Here is a 13522-nt window from a genome sequence, read left to right as displayed (position 1 = left end):
ACCTAAAATCAATACTAATGTTGGTAAACTCATCTCTGGGATGACAGATGTGAATCAAAATGTGGGGCGATGACTCAAAGTGGATCATCTGGTCACCCAACCCAGGACTGCATTTTTTTATAACAGTCATTGTCTTCTCAACGAAAACATATCAGCAAAACGTCGGTACTTTAAATCTGGAAGTTCAAGGCAAACTGGTTCTATAAAGTACATTTTATTCTTCTCCATCACACATAGTGAAAAATAAATGTACCCCTATATGATTGGCTGCTGTGAAATACAGAGAGGGTATAAATAAGCAGGAAAAGGCAGGAAAGAAACACAAACACTGTTGGAAGCTGCTAGCAGAACCACATCAGTGCCGCCTCAGCCACTAAACCGGGTAAGATTTCTATTTGCCTTCACATTTTTTAATCACATTATCATTACTTTTATTTCTTTTCTTCATGACACAAGTGCAGATCAAAACAGACCATCTTCTGTTTTAAAGAAATAAAAAAATAACACAAATGCTTCACATTTTGCCAGAAAATTATAAAGATGTGTTTACAGCAGAACTTTTCATACGACCAGTGAAGCAGCAGTAAAATATTTAACAACCGTTGTTATTCTGTGTTTTTAGGAAACAACTGGTACACCAGTCAGCCTGTTTGTTTTCACCACCAGTTACTGTTTGAAGCATAAAAACAGTGAAAGATGGCCCAAGAGGTAAACAAACCAACTTTTACTGTGATCTGTCTGAAGGATCAGTTGATGAAAAATAAGAAACAGATAAAATCCCTTTTAAGGCAGCTTTTAATGTAAACTTTCCCTCCAAATGCGTAATATGTTATGTTAACAGAAATCTCACCCCGATTGTTTTTTTTATCATGTCAACGCAATAAGTAAATTTTTATTAATACGTCTCTGTTTGATTTTTTTTTTTTATGTAGATGCCTTTTGAATTTCATTTGACTGGAACATCACCATGGAATAAAAAAAAACAACGGGAAAGTCAAATGACAGCTAACCCAGCGGTTCTGTTTGTCTCTGAGAGAGATGGAAAGGAAGACAAGTACATGTTTTACACAGAACATCCTGAAGAAATGCTTGAACGCATAGAGAATACATATGGAAAAGGACCTGAAGAAATCTGTTACAAATGGGACACAGATGCAGGTGTCATTATGTTTTATCCGACAACTCAGATGTGTGTGATACATGGTTGTAAGACAAAAAGGAAAAAATTTTTTAATTGGTTTAAAAAAAATCGCATTTAGAGGATTAATTCAATTGTTTCTGAGATCGTTTCTCTCCGTCTCCTGACCCTTCCTTCCCTTCACCCTCTTCCCCAAACCATATTCTGGAGGTCATGTTAGGACTGCGGAGCGTTTTGTACTCACTGAGAAGGTGGTAGTTTGAGTCTCTCTCGTACTTGAAGGTCAGTCTCCCATAACTGACATGATTGAGATTCTTGAGCCACTCGAAGTACGACACAGTCACACCACCAGCGTTCAGGTACATGTCCTGCAAGGAAGAACAACATCATCATGTAGTCCTGATCGTTGCTACTTGTTGAGAACAAAATGTCTCCTGCAACCAGTGTTGTGTTCAAGACCACCTAACCCGAGACCAAGACAAGACCAAGACCAGAGTGTATCGAGACCGAGACAAGACCAAGACTTTTAGGGTCCGAGACCAAGTCAAGACCAAGACCGAGGAAAGTCGAGACCGAGTCAAGACCAAGACCAGCACCGCGCTCTACATGATATGATAAAATGTGAAATATGATCAAAATTGCTTCTCAAAATAATCTGAAAGATCCATATTCCCATAAAAACAACTAGATATTAAATACTTAATACATTTTACCAATATTAAATATTCCATTTCTGTGTTACAATGTGTGATGGTCTCGTGCCATCCCTAAAAACATAACACCCTGGACATTTGCCCATATTGCTCATGTAAGAAACCACCACTGTTGCACCATTAAACATAGCAATTGAGGAAATGCCCTGATGGTAAATAACGCTCAACTATGAACACTGACCAAGGAGCAACAAGCAATAAGTAACCAAACAGAAGGCGCTCATCGTGACTGTTTTCACTCTCTATCCCAGTACATGAAGCCAGGTAGTCTGACACCATGGCAGACATTACAGCTGCCACTTTGAACAAAAACAATCAAAGAGCAATGTGCATGCTCTGCATGCTCTTTCTTTCTTGTGTTTTAGTTATTTGTTAATTTAAATATCAACGTACATAATTAAATTAAATAATGATGCAGTGTACACAGAGCATTACTAGAACAAAAAACGGGTTTAACACGAACTCACGGTGTTCTGTCAGATCAGCATACGTTGTCAGATAGTGGTATGCTTAGCTCAGACATGCATACGCTGTCATTACCATATGATTTTATTTAATCAGCAACATAGAATCATGACGTAGATCATCATACACTTGGTTATTAACAGTTGTATGACATCCAGCTAAAGCCAGACCTGCTTTAAATACACTTTGAAACCATGACAACGCATGTATATCCATCTAGTTATCATATTATGTCATATTATAAACAATTTAATGACTTATTTTCGTCATAACTTGCTGCATATGGTGAACTGACAACTCCTCTGACGATCGGACTTCTTAATGCGCATGCGCAGGCATGGTACTCTGCACGTATGCTATTCTGACAGCGTATGGCTACCTGATAGAACAACGGCTCTCAGTGAGTGACACTCCAGTCCTATCTAATAAATAAAGAGCCGTGGAGAAGAATCGACTGTTTCTGAATGTCACATCACTATATTGCAGACTTTTGGACACAGCGTTGTCCTATATGTGCGACAAGGCAATCAACACCTCCGCACAATAACTCAGACAGTGAGTGACTTTTTTTCATCACAAATTCTTATGTGTCTCTGTACAGCTAGCTTTGCTAACATCACGTTAGCAGAGCTTACCTTCTTTGAGCTTCTTTTCTAAGTGACGAAAAAAGTTAGACGTTGTTCCCACCGTCTGTGAAAGCGAAGCGCTGCTGAGTTAGCTGTGGCTATCGGATTTCTTACTATTTATGTAGCGCTATTATATTACTGACGATTAGACAAACATTTTCTGCCGCTGAGAGGAAACCACTGCGCATGTCCTGGAGCGCCGCGCGTGAGTGGAAGGTGGGGAGGGGGAGGGGAGCGGAGGAGGGAGGGGGGAGTAACAGAAACAGTAGTCGCCTGGATTTTAATCGGTGCGTTTTGCATCCACTGAAAAGAAAGATGTTAACAAATAAACAGGACAGTATGCTGTACGTTTAGTGATATTTTCACAGTTGCGGTCTCGACTGGTCTTGAAATAAATTGCCGAGTCCTCAGAGCCCGAGACCGAGACAAGACCGAGACCAAATGCGGTCGAGTCCGAGACGAGACCGAGACTATCAGAAAACGGTCTTAAGACCGGACTCGAGACCAAGACCGATCTCGAGTACCACAACACTGCCTGCAACCAAAACTGTGCTTCAAAATTTGATTTGATTTCTGTTCAATAAAAATTTTCCTGTGAAATTTTTGTCTGTAAATTATTTAAAACTACAAACAGGAGCTTAAAACAAAAACACTCTGCTTTAAAGAGAAATAAATACAATAAAAAAGTCACTTCTTCATGAGTTTGTCTCTGTTTATATGCATATATAAATAATAAAGTTGGCATTAAAAATAAAACAAACACTTGAAAAAGTCACCTGCTGTTATAAAACAATGTAAATGCATTTTAAAGAAATAAAAAGAAGCAATTAAAGTGAATACAAAAACATTTCTTGGGCTCAATATCCTGCATATTCTTAGATAAATAATAAGAAATCAAAATCCAGAGCACAAAAAAATTTGTGTCTAAATATCTTTGCTTTCACAGCAACTCTCAACATTAACAGGGTTAATATATGTTTATGTAAACCAGTGACAAAAAGACATATTTAAGTTTTCCATTTAAAGAAAACACCTTCAGGGAACTTTCAGTTCATGCAGAGTTTTTACTTTAACGTTTAAGTTTTTATGTCTTTTCATTTTATTTTCAGCTAAATCACAGTTGATCTGAGTCGAGATAAATTCATGTCTGATGCAGGCAGCGGTTTGTGGTTTGTTTGAATATTTGAACAGGGAAACATGAATGAGCTCATCAGGGTAAAACCTCAACAGGTGATGAACCAGTTAAATTTGACTTCATATATGAAGGAAAAATTAGTTTTTGTGTTTAATTTAAATAAAATATCTGTGAATTTGAAGCCTGCTCACAGGAATAACCATGACGTTGTTCTCCAGAAAGATTTTTTTTTTTTTTTTTTTTTTATTAATATTTTTATTAGAAGGGAAGGAGACATTACAGGCAAAATTTTTACTCTTAACATAGTATGCCGTGATACACACCTTCTTTGTGGCAACGATAGAAACGAACAGGATACAGGTGTAGAAGAGGTAAACAGTACATAACTGACAAAAGGCATACAATTTACCTCCTATGAGTATTTTTCTTTCTTAAGTGAACAAGACACAAGAACAAACCTAGTAAAAAAAAAAAAAATTATAATAATAAATAATGAAAACAGAGGGAAAAAAAAAAAAAAAAAAAGGGAGGGAGGGGGAGGGTGGAATGGGGTGTAGCACTCAATCTGAGGGAAGAGACTGAAGAGAGTGAAAAAATGTCATGAAAGGGCGCCATAAGTTATAAAATTTTGCAGAGTTGCCTTTCACTGAATATCTAATTCTCTCCAATTTTAGAAAAGACATGGTGTCTTTTAGCCACTGATTGCTAGAGGGTGGTTTAGTTAGTTTCCAGTGGAAAAGAAGACGGCGTCTTGCCAATAAGGAAGTAAATGCTAAGACGTCCAATTGATTGGAAGTGAACTGTTTGTAGTTAACTGGAAGCCCAAATATGGCAACATGGGGAGAAGGTTTAATAACCACTGAGAGTATCTTTGACATTGTAACAAAGTAGGTCTGCCAAAAACTATGAAGTGATGAACAGGAATAAAACATATGAGTTAAATTACAGGTAGGCGCACGACATTTCTCACAAATGTCAGAAACAGAGAAAAATTGCAACAATCGATTTTTAGAGAGATGAACTCTGAAGAGAACTTTAAACTGTATAAGAGAAAGTCGAGCACAGATTGAGCTTGAATGAATTTTCTTAAGAGCATTATTCCACCAATCCTCTCCCAAATTTAGACCAAGTTCGAGTTCCCAAGCAGCCTTAATCTTAGTAATGGGTGAAGAATTAAAAGACAGAAGTTGATTGTAAACTTTAGAGATATATGACCTTTGGAGAGGATCCCAACTCAGAAACAACTCCCAGAACAGGTTTGGTGGCCTAGCAGGAAAACCGGGAAACAGAGCCCTGGCACAGTGTCTAATTTGAAAGTACCGGAATAAATGAGAAGGGGGAAGATGAAATTCTGATGCAAGGTCTGTAAAGCTGCGAAAAATACCTCCTTTGTAAAAATCCTTAAAACATGACAGCCCTTTATTAGCCCATAACAAAAAGGCAGGATCTGTGAGTGCTGGTTGAAACAAGTGGTTCCTCATTAAAGGAGCTAGTGTAGATGCCGAGTAGAGTTTGAAATGCCTCCTAAACTGGCACCAAACTTTTAAGACAGAGCGAACTACTGGATTGTTCGTAAAGCCAGAGGGGTTGGATGTAATGGGGGAAGTGAGAAGAGCAATTAGTGAGGATTGGGAGCATGATTGTGCTTCCAACTTGCACCATGGGAAGTTCAGGGATCCAAACCAAAATGAAATTTTGTGGATATGGGCCGCCCAATAATACAGCTGGAAGTTTGGAAGTGACAAACCACCGCTGAATTTGCATCTATGAAGAGTGGATTTGCGGATTCTGGGTGATTTACCACACCATAGGAAGCCAGAGATAACCTGATCCAACATTTTAAAGAAATGTTTCGGCAGAAACAGTGGAAGACTATTGAACAAAAATAAGAATTTAGGTAAAACATTCATTTTAATTGCATTGATTCTACCTATGAGTGAAAGAGGTAAACTATTCCATCTTTGGAGGTCCAATTTAATTTTAGAAATTAAAGGCAAAAAGTTAGCAGCGAAAAGAGAGCTTAATGATCTTGTTACACTGACACCCAGGTACTTAAAACCAGAGCAGCTCAACTTAAACGGAATGTCAGAGTGTGAAAGCTTTAATGCAGCCGCGTTGATAGGATAGCATTCACTTTTAGCAATATTTACTCTGTAACCAGAAAAAGATCCAAATCTTCGAAAAGCAGATAAAATTGACGAGATGGAAAGACTAGGGTTTGAAACGTACAGCAATAAATTGTCAGCATAAAGAGATAGTTTGAATTCTGTACCTAATCGGGAAATTCCGGTGAAAGTGTTAGAGGACCTTAAAAAGACTGAGAGAGGCTCTATAGCCAGAGCAAACAATAAATACAATAATTGATAAATAATAATTTACCAATAACAATTAAGTATCTGCCATTTTTATCCGAAATAATTTTAGAAGCTGAAAACTGAATTGATTTGCTAACTAAAATAGCAACCCCCCTGGCTTTAGAGTTGAAATTTGAATGAAATACATCAGAAACCCAGGGACATTTTAGTCTGACCTGATCTTTGGTGCGCATATGGGTTTCCTGTAAAAACACTAGGTCAGCTTTAAGATGTTTCAAATGGGCAAAAATCCTTGATCTCTTCAGTGGGCTCCCCATACCTTTGATGTTCCAGCTCAAAAATCTCACAGAAGACCCCGTTTGTGGGATGATCACATTGTTATCTTTAGTAGACATGTTTCAAGACAATTGCAACGGTAGAGACAGGAAAACTGAGTATGGTGTACCGACCCCCACCACCACAAAAAAACAAAAAAAAAGAACAAAAAAAAAAAAAAACCCAAAAAAAAGGGAACCCTGACAAATAGAACAACGACTCCCCCCCCCACACCCCACCCCCGCAGCACTTACAACGACCCCATCCCCAAACGATGGGGAACCCAGTGCAGACCCCAAAAGGAGTCAGATCCCTAAATTGGATGCTTACGGTTTTTAGCAACGTAGTAGCAGAAAAGCTGCAGTCCGAGCTCCCGCAAGCTCAACAATATTCGTCATTATGGCACATCTAGTTGAGACTAAAATATAACAAACTACAAAAAGAGAACATAAGCTCTGTAAGGCAAAGAGAATAATAATAATAGTCAGTAAATGTGACACGTAGCTGCTTAATCAAAGCCGTGTACCTTTGCAAAGTTCTCTTATGCTTTGAGGGACTTGATGAAGACGCTGGCCTCATCTGGTGAATTAAACTCCTTCTCCATACCATTGTGTGTGACCCGGAGTCGTGCTGGATAGAGCAGACCGAAACGGATCCCGGGGATCTCGCGAAGCTGACGGCGGACCTCAGTGAAGGCAGCACGGGCCCGGGCGGTCCTCGGCGTGTGGTCAGGGAAAACAGAGACGCGCATGTCTCTAACCGTGATCCGCTGTTGGGTCCTAGCTCGGCGCAAAATGTCCACACAGTCCGAATGATAGTGCATACGAACAACTATAGGACGAGGTCGCTCTCCAGGTTTCGTCTTCGGTTGGAGAGTACGATGGGCACGGTCCACCAAGGGCTCCTTCTCCAGCTGAAAAGCCTCCTTAAGCAAAGTGGAAATGGCTATAGATGTGGTGGAAAAATCCTCTGAAATGCCTATCAGACGCAAATTGTTGCGACGAGATCTGGCCTCCAGGTCATCACATTTATTGTCCAATTTTTTCAAATCCGTGGACAACTGCTGCACCTTAGCCTGTAGAGTAGTGATATCGTCGGCGCACGTAGAGCATGATGTCTCCAACTCGCCCACGGTGTCCTTCAGGGCGCGCACATCCAGCTGAACAGTTGTAATTTTGCTAGTCAATTCCGACTTCACTGCTAGGAGCTCAGCCTTTATACTCGACAAATTTTCAGTGAGAGCTGCTTGGAGTTCAGTCTTGAAGATAAGTGCCATTTCAACCCGAAGAGCCGATAGCAGCTCAGACTTAAAGGCCGAGGAAGGAGAAATGTCAGCAAGTTCATCCGTGTAGGTAGGAGAGTCACCACGAGGCGAGGATGTAGCATGAGAAGCAGGCCTCTGTTGCTGTGCAGACGGTTTGACTTTTGGAGGCATTTTAATTGAGGAAAAAAAAGCAAGGACTTGAGACGAGTGAACAAAAAACACACCGAGAAGGAGTAAAAAGCTAACAAAAATGTGCCTAAAATAACAATTATATCTAATAGTTGCGGGAGCTCAGCTACACGCGTCCTACCCCGCCATTCGCTCTACCGGAAGTTCTCCAGAAAGATCTTGTCTGCCTCTGGAGTGGTGGGTCCGTTGGCTCCCTCAGCAATGATCTGACAGAAACAAAAGTTCATCTTTAATGTAAATTCAAAAGGAAACATAAACTATCAGCCACCTTCTGTTAGTGGAAACGAGTGTTCACCTTCGCCTTGATCCTGCGGGCGTTGTTGCGTGTGAGCTGCTTTTCTCCAGCAGCAGGAATCAGGATGTGGCAGTCCGCCTCCAGGATGTTCCCATCGTAGGGCTTGGCTCCCGGGAAGCCCACAATGGTGCCGTGTTGCTGCAAGGAGGGGAGAACAGATATTTTGTAATGTTTATTCACAATAAAACGTAAATCTAATGTAAAGGAAGATAAGGCGGCGGTGCTGGCACCAGTTTGTAATCCTCCAGCTGCTTTGGGTTGATGCCGTCTGGGTTGTAGATGGCTCCATCAATCTCTCCAACGCCCACACACTTGGCACCGAAACGGTGCAGGTACCTCATGGAGTGGAGACCCACATTACCGAAACCCTGAGGAGAAAATAAATAAATAGCTGATGGATACAGAGGTAAGACATTTTTAAAAAAAATTCAATTCCCTTCTACAGAAAACAAGTTCACATCACTGAAGCTTGAATCAGTCTAACTAAATTCAAATACTTTGGTGCCCTCTTGTGGCCAAAGTTGGTTCCACATTCTTCTACTGCTTAATACAATTAACACTCAGTGCTTTTAAGTACTGAGACTTAAATGTTTTTTTTAAATTTAGCTTCCAGATACAACATAAATAATTTGACAACACCAGCTTAATAAAAAAGGTGCATTTCAAACTGCTAGAATATCAGTGAAAAGTGTTTCAATAAATTTATTTTCAAACATAGCAATCATCCGGCTCAACTCCATTCAAAGAGCCACAGATAACAGATAACAAATGACTCGTAACGTCCAGAATCCATTTCAGTCATTCTGAATAGATTGTGTGCTGGTCATCGGTTTTCAATCAACTGTTTTCATAAAATTACAACTTTTGTGCCCTTTTCTTCTGTTGGGAACAGAACGAGGCGTTTGTTGTCCATCCAGCCTCTCTGGATGCTGTTCAGCCAGATGTTACTTTTTCTCAGCTTTGGATCAGTTATGCAACCACTGAGGACGGTTTAGAGCACTTCATGCTTCCTTTACAGAAATCCTGATCTCGTTTTCCTGCAGCACTTGGCACATTCCTGCACTGCCAAAGGTACCGGTATGGCGACTCGTCATGAGGAAGAGGAGAGACGCCACACCCAGTCATGCAGATGAAGGCCCCTATCAAAGCAACCTGCACCCACTTAAAGCATCAGTGATGCCAGAATGCATCGACTTGCTGCAACGCTGCAAAACACTAAGGCTGCAACCATTTTTATTTTAGTAATCAATTATTCTGACCATTAATAGATTAAAAAAATTTAACACAATCTGCAGATTTTCCATTTAACCAACTAAATATTTTTATGCTATATTGGAAATATACTTAAAGATGAAAATAAACAGTTCAATTCCTTTTTTAAATAAGAAAATAAATGTTTTATTTGCCAAAATCCAAAACATTGGCATTCCTTTAATGAACTTGAATCAGATGAATCTAAAGTTATGCCACTTGAGGAGTTTTAGGTCAAACATATTTACAGAAAAAGGTGTTTTTACCTCAAATAGACATTAATACGTATTGATGTCTATGGCGACAGCAGCCTGGATCAAACTGAAGAAACAATATTAACTGCTGTTTGGTTTGTAGCCACTAGATGGAGCTATTTACATCATTGTAACGCTGCGACACTGGAAATGTGTCGTTTATTACATAACTACTTAAATCGATTTCTAAACGTGGTGTTGAATTTTTAGTTTTTATTTTTTTATTTATTTTTAAAGAAAGACTTATTCTGATCTAAATTTCTCCAGATTTTATAGCAGTTTATTTTTTTCCGACTGTAAATTTGAATCCATCTTAAACATAAAAACTTTACGGATTTTTTTTTTCCCTTCAAAAGGTGAAACCCAGATGTTATTTTTACAAGAAGTGCAATATATTTCAAGTGTTTATTCGGGGTAATTTAAATTATTATGTCCAAAAATGTAATTAATATTACATAAGACCAATTCAAAAAGTTCTTCGTAATGCAAAATATTAAGTTATGATCCGCACAATTATGCTGAATGTTACTGACTTTACAGTCGTCCAGTAGAGAGTTACTGGAGGCAGAAAAGGTTACATTTCAGAAAACTGGTTGTTCACAGAGGCCTGGATCCAAGCACGTTGAAGGAAAGTTAAGTGGAAGGAAAATTTTGCAGCAGGGACACAAACTTTTGGAACTTAATTACTGAAATGAAAAATGTTTTTCAGTAATAATTATTGTGATTAGACGAGGATCAGGGTCTAGTGATTTTTCTTTATTCAGACTCCATTCCTTTATATTTATTGTTTATGTTCATTATTGCACAATCCACACATTGCATTTTAGGAGCAATTTTGCATTTCTGAATATAAATCTGTGCAGTTATTTACTTAACTTGTGAACTCCTGACATCTGTTCACCCTTTCTCTGGCTTTTATGTTAACTTATCTGACAGACGTTAAATGTTCTCACATTTAACTCTTGTTGTGACTTTTGAGCTTGAATGCAAGAAGTTGTTTAATTTTATTTTATTTTATTTTATTTTATTTTATTTTATTTTATTTTATTGTGGTATAAATGTCTCCTGTCTTGTGCGTTGTTGTTGTTGTTGTTGTTGTTGTACTTCAGGTCAATTCGCCCCTTTACCATTTCTTCCCATCTACATTCATAGATGTTTCGTACTCATGTACTAAACCACTTAGTATCAGGCTTATTTGGTTCTGAACTATTGAAATGAATTGAATGAATTTTAATAATCCAAATATACTATAAGTAGAGGATTTTATTTATTCTTTATTTTACCCAGAATAATCTCAATAAGATCTAAAATGTCTTATTGGCCAAAACAGCAACATAATCGTTCCACTTTGAAAACACAAGTTGAAATATGGATTAATTGGATTAATAGCAAGATTAGAGCTTTATAAGCTCCAAAAATAAGAACTAAACCCAGAATTATTTACGAATCATATTCCTGCAGATACACTGAGCCTAATATTTTCAACCACGAATTAGGTGTTTAAACTGTAACTGTAGTCATTTGTTGATTAAAGATTTATAAATCTTTTTCTCACACGAAGAAAGTTTGTTTCTGAAGTTACAAACTACACTTCTTTTTAGAAAAATCCAAAAATATTTGTAGGCAGATATTTGCCTAATCAAAGGCAAAAGATGAAGCAGAAGTTTACAAAATCCACATAAAAGTGAAACTTGTGTCTGCTACATTTTAATACAGTTTACTTAAATAATAAATAAAAAAGGAGCCAAATATGGACCCCTGAGGGACACCTTTCTGAATTAGGAAAGATCAGGAGGACACACAAAAACTGTAACAGTTTGTGTTTCACCAAACATTTTAGGATCTTTTGAAAATCTTCTAGTATCTACCAGTTTACAGTATTATAGAAAATTACTTGAAATAATCAATGGAAACATTTTGTACCTGAAATTCTGCGAACAAAAAGACAAACATTCAAAATGGTGAAAGGGCGAAATGACCAGAATTTGTTGTTGTTGTTTTGTTGTTCTCATTGTTTGTTTTATTTGTTTTTCTTTTTTATGCTGTTTGTGTCTCATTTGTGTTTCTCTGATAGGAGGAGCCCATATATGAGGTACCTACTGGACAGCAACATGGGGGTTTTAGCTCTACCTGGTTTGGGTTTGGTTTGGGTTTGAGAGATAAAGAGGCGAAGCCTTGCATGCTAACTGATAGCTGCGGGTCTAATCCATCAATTTAAATCTAAGGTTTATTGCAGCAGGTGAGCATCAGGAGGGATGGTTGGAAAGCTGCTGGTCACATTACAGCATTTTGAGTTTAAAACAACAAATAATGTAAAATAATAAAATAACAGTAAAGCCTTTTGAAGGTTTGAAAGCATATTGATGCTCTTAATTTGTAAGGATTCCAAAATATTCAGATTAATTGGAAGCAAATTACAAAGAAAAGAGGAGAAAGTTTGACATTTTATTTTTTTTTAAAGTGCCTTATGAAAGTATTCAAACCCATGAACTCTGCTTATGGTTCTAAAAGATTACTGACCTTTAGGCTATAGAGAAATATACGCCACACTTTTCAGATTCTTCTTTATACAGGGGAAAATGCATAAATACTTTCACAAGGTATTGTATTCTGCTTCTTTCACCTTCTTTTCTGCTGCTCACTTTGGTGTAAGGCAACACTTTACTAAATTATACTAAATCTTTTCATTTCTAATCATTATTTCTCCTCCAGCTTACCAGATCAGGTAGTTAACGACGCAGAAAGTATTTATTGATATTTTTATCCCCCCTTTTGGTTTGCAAACTTAAGAACTATAACAAACTAACAGCCTAAAAATCCCTCAGCATGTTGATTTGTTCCTCCCAGCATGTTTTCCATTCAAACCAGTTTGTAAAATGATGTCTTAGTGAAATCAAAACTTAAACATTTGTTGATGCCGAGATCCTCTCACTGTCACTATCTCATTGTGACAGACAGTAATAATCGACTCCAAATGTTGTTTTTTTTTATGTTTTTGAACCATTTATGCTGTTTTCTCCTCTGCAGGGAGAGTATGGAGGAATGGAGCAAGGAGGGGAAGGAGGAGAGGTAAGAAAACAAACCATCAAACGATGAGCAACGCTTCAGCCTCGACAGGAAGCCAGAGTTAATTCAGTTACATATAACATAATAAATTATTTGGTTGGTTATTGTAAGGTCCAGTTTATAGAATAGAATAGAATAGTCCTGCATTAAGTGGGGAAATTAACTTGTTACAGCAGCAGAGCAACAAGGTATCCCCATTTAATATAAAAATATATAAAATAAAAATAACTGCATATTAATAAAGTGCCTGCAGATAAAAGAAGATCAAAATTAAACAAAAACCTAAAAATCTGGGGGATTTTAAAATCTAGAATAAATAAAAATTTCCCAGATATTCAGGTTTTGATTTAATTTTAATTTATTTGAAGTTACTTTATTAATTAGAGATGTGAATCTTTCAGTATCTAACAATTCGATTACGATTTTTATGTCACAATTCATTTCAGAAACAATTTCTGATTCAATAACAGTTTTTGAGAAATTTTATACAAGACTA

General features: G+C 37.7%; 1 long non-coding RNA gene and 1 pseudogene across 1 annotated transcript; one reads left to right on the top strand and one right to left on the bottom strand.

The window, feature by feature from the left end:
- The first annotated feature begins 621 nt into the window (after positions 1–621).
- Positions 622–3632, top strand: LOC148153687 (uncharacterized). The gene is made up of 2 exons (XR_015766394.1): positions 622–708; positions 933–3632. It is a non-coding gene; the product is annotated as an uncharacterized LOC148153687 (long non-coding RNA).
- Positions 3633–8294: 4662 nt separating this feature from the next.
- Positions 8295–8845, bottom strand: LOC148153686 (glutamate dehydrogenase, mitochondrial pseudogene; annotated as a pseudogene).
- Between the last annotated feature and the right edge of the window lie 4677 nt (positions 8846–13522).

The sequence above is a fragment of the Poecilia mexicana genome, unplaced genomic scaffold (assembly GCF_051168715.1).
Source record: "Poecilia mexicana isolate PSO_F unplaced genomic scaffold, ASM5116871v1 scaffold_19, whole genome shotgun sequence".
NCBI lineage: Eukaryota > Metazoa > Chordata > Actinopteri > Cyprinodontiformes > Poeciliidae > Poecilia > Poecilia mexicana.
The sequence above is the reverse complement of the archived record's forward strand: the minus strand, read 5'-3'. Positions and strand labels throughout refer to the sequence as shown.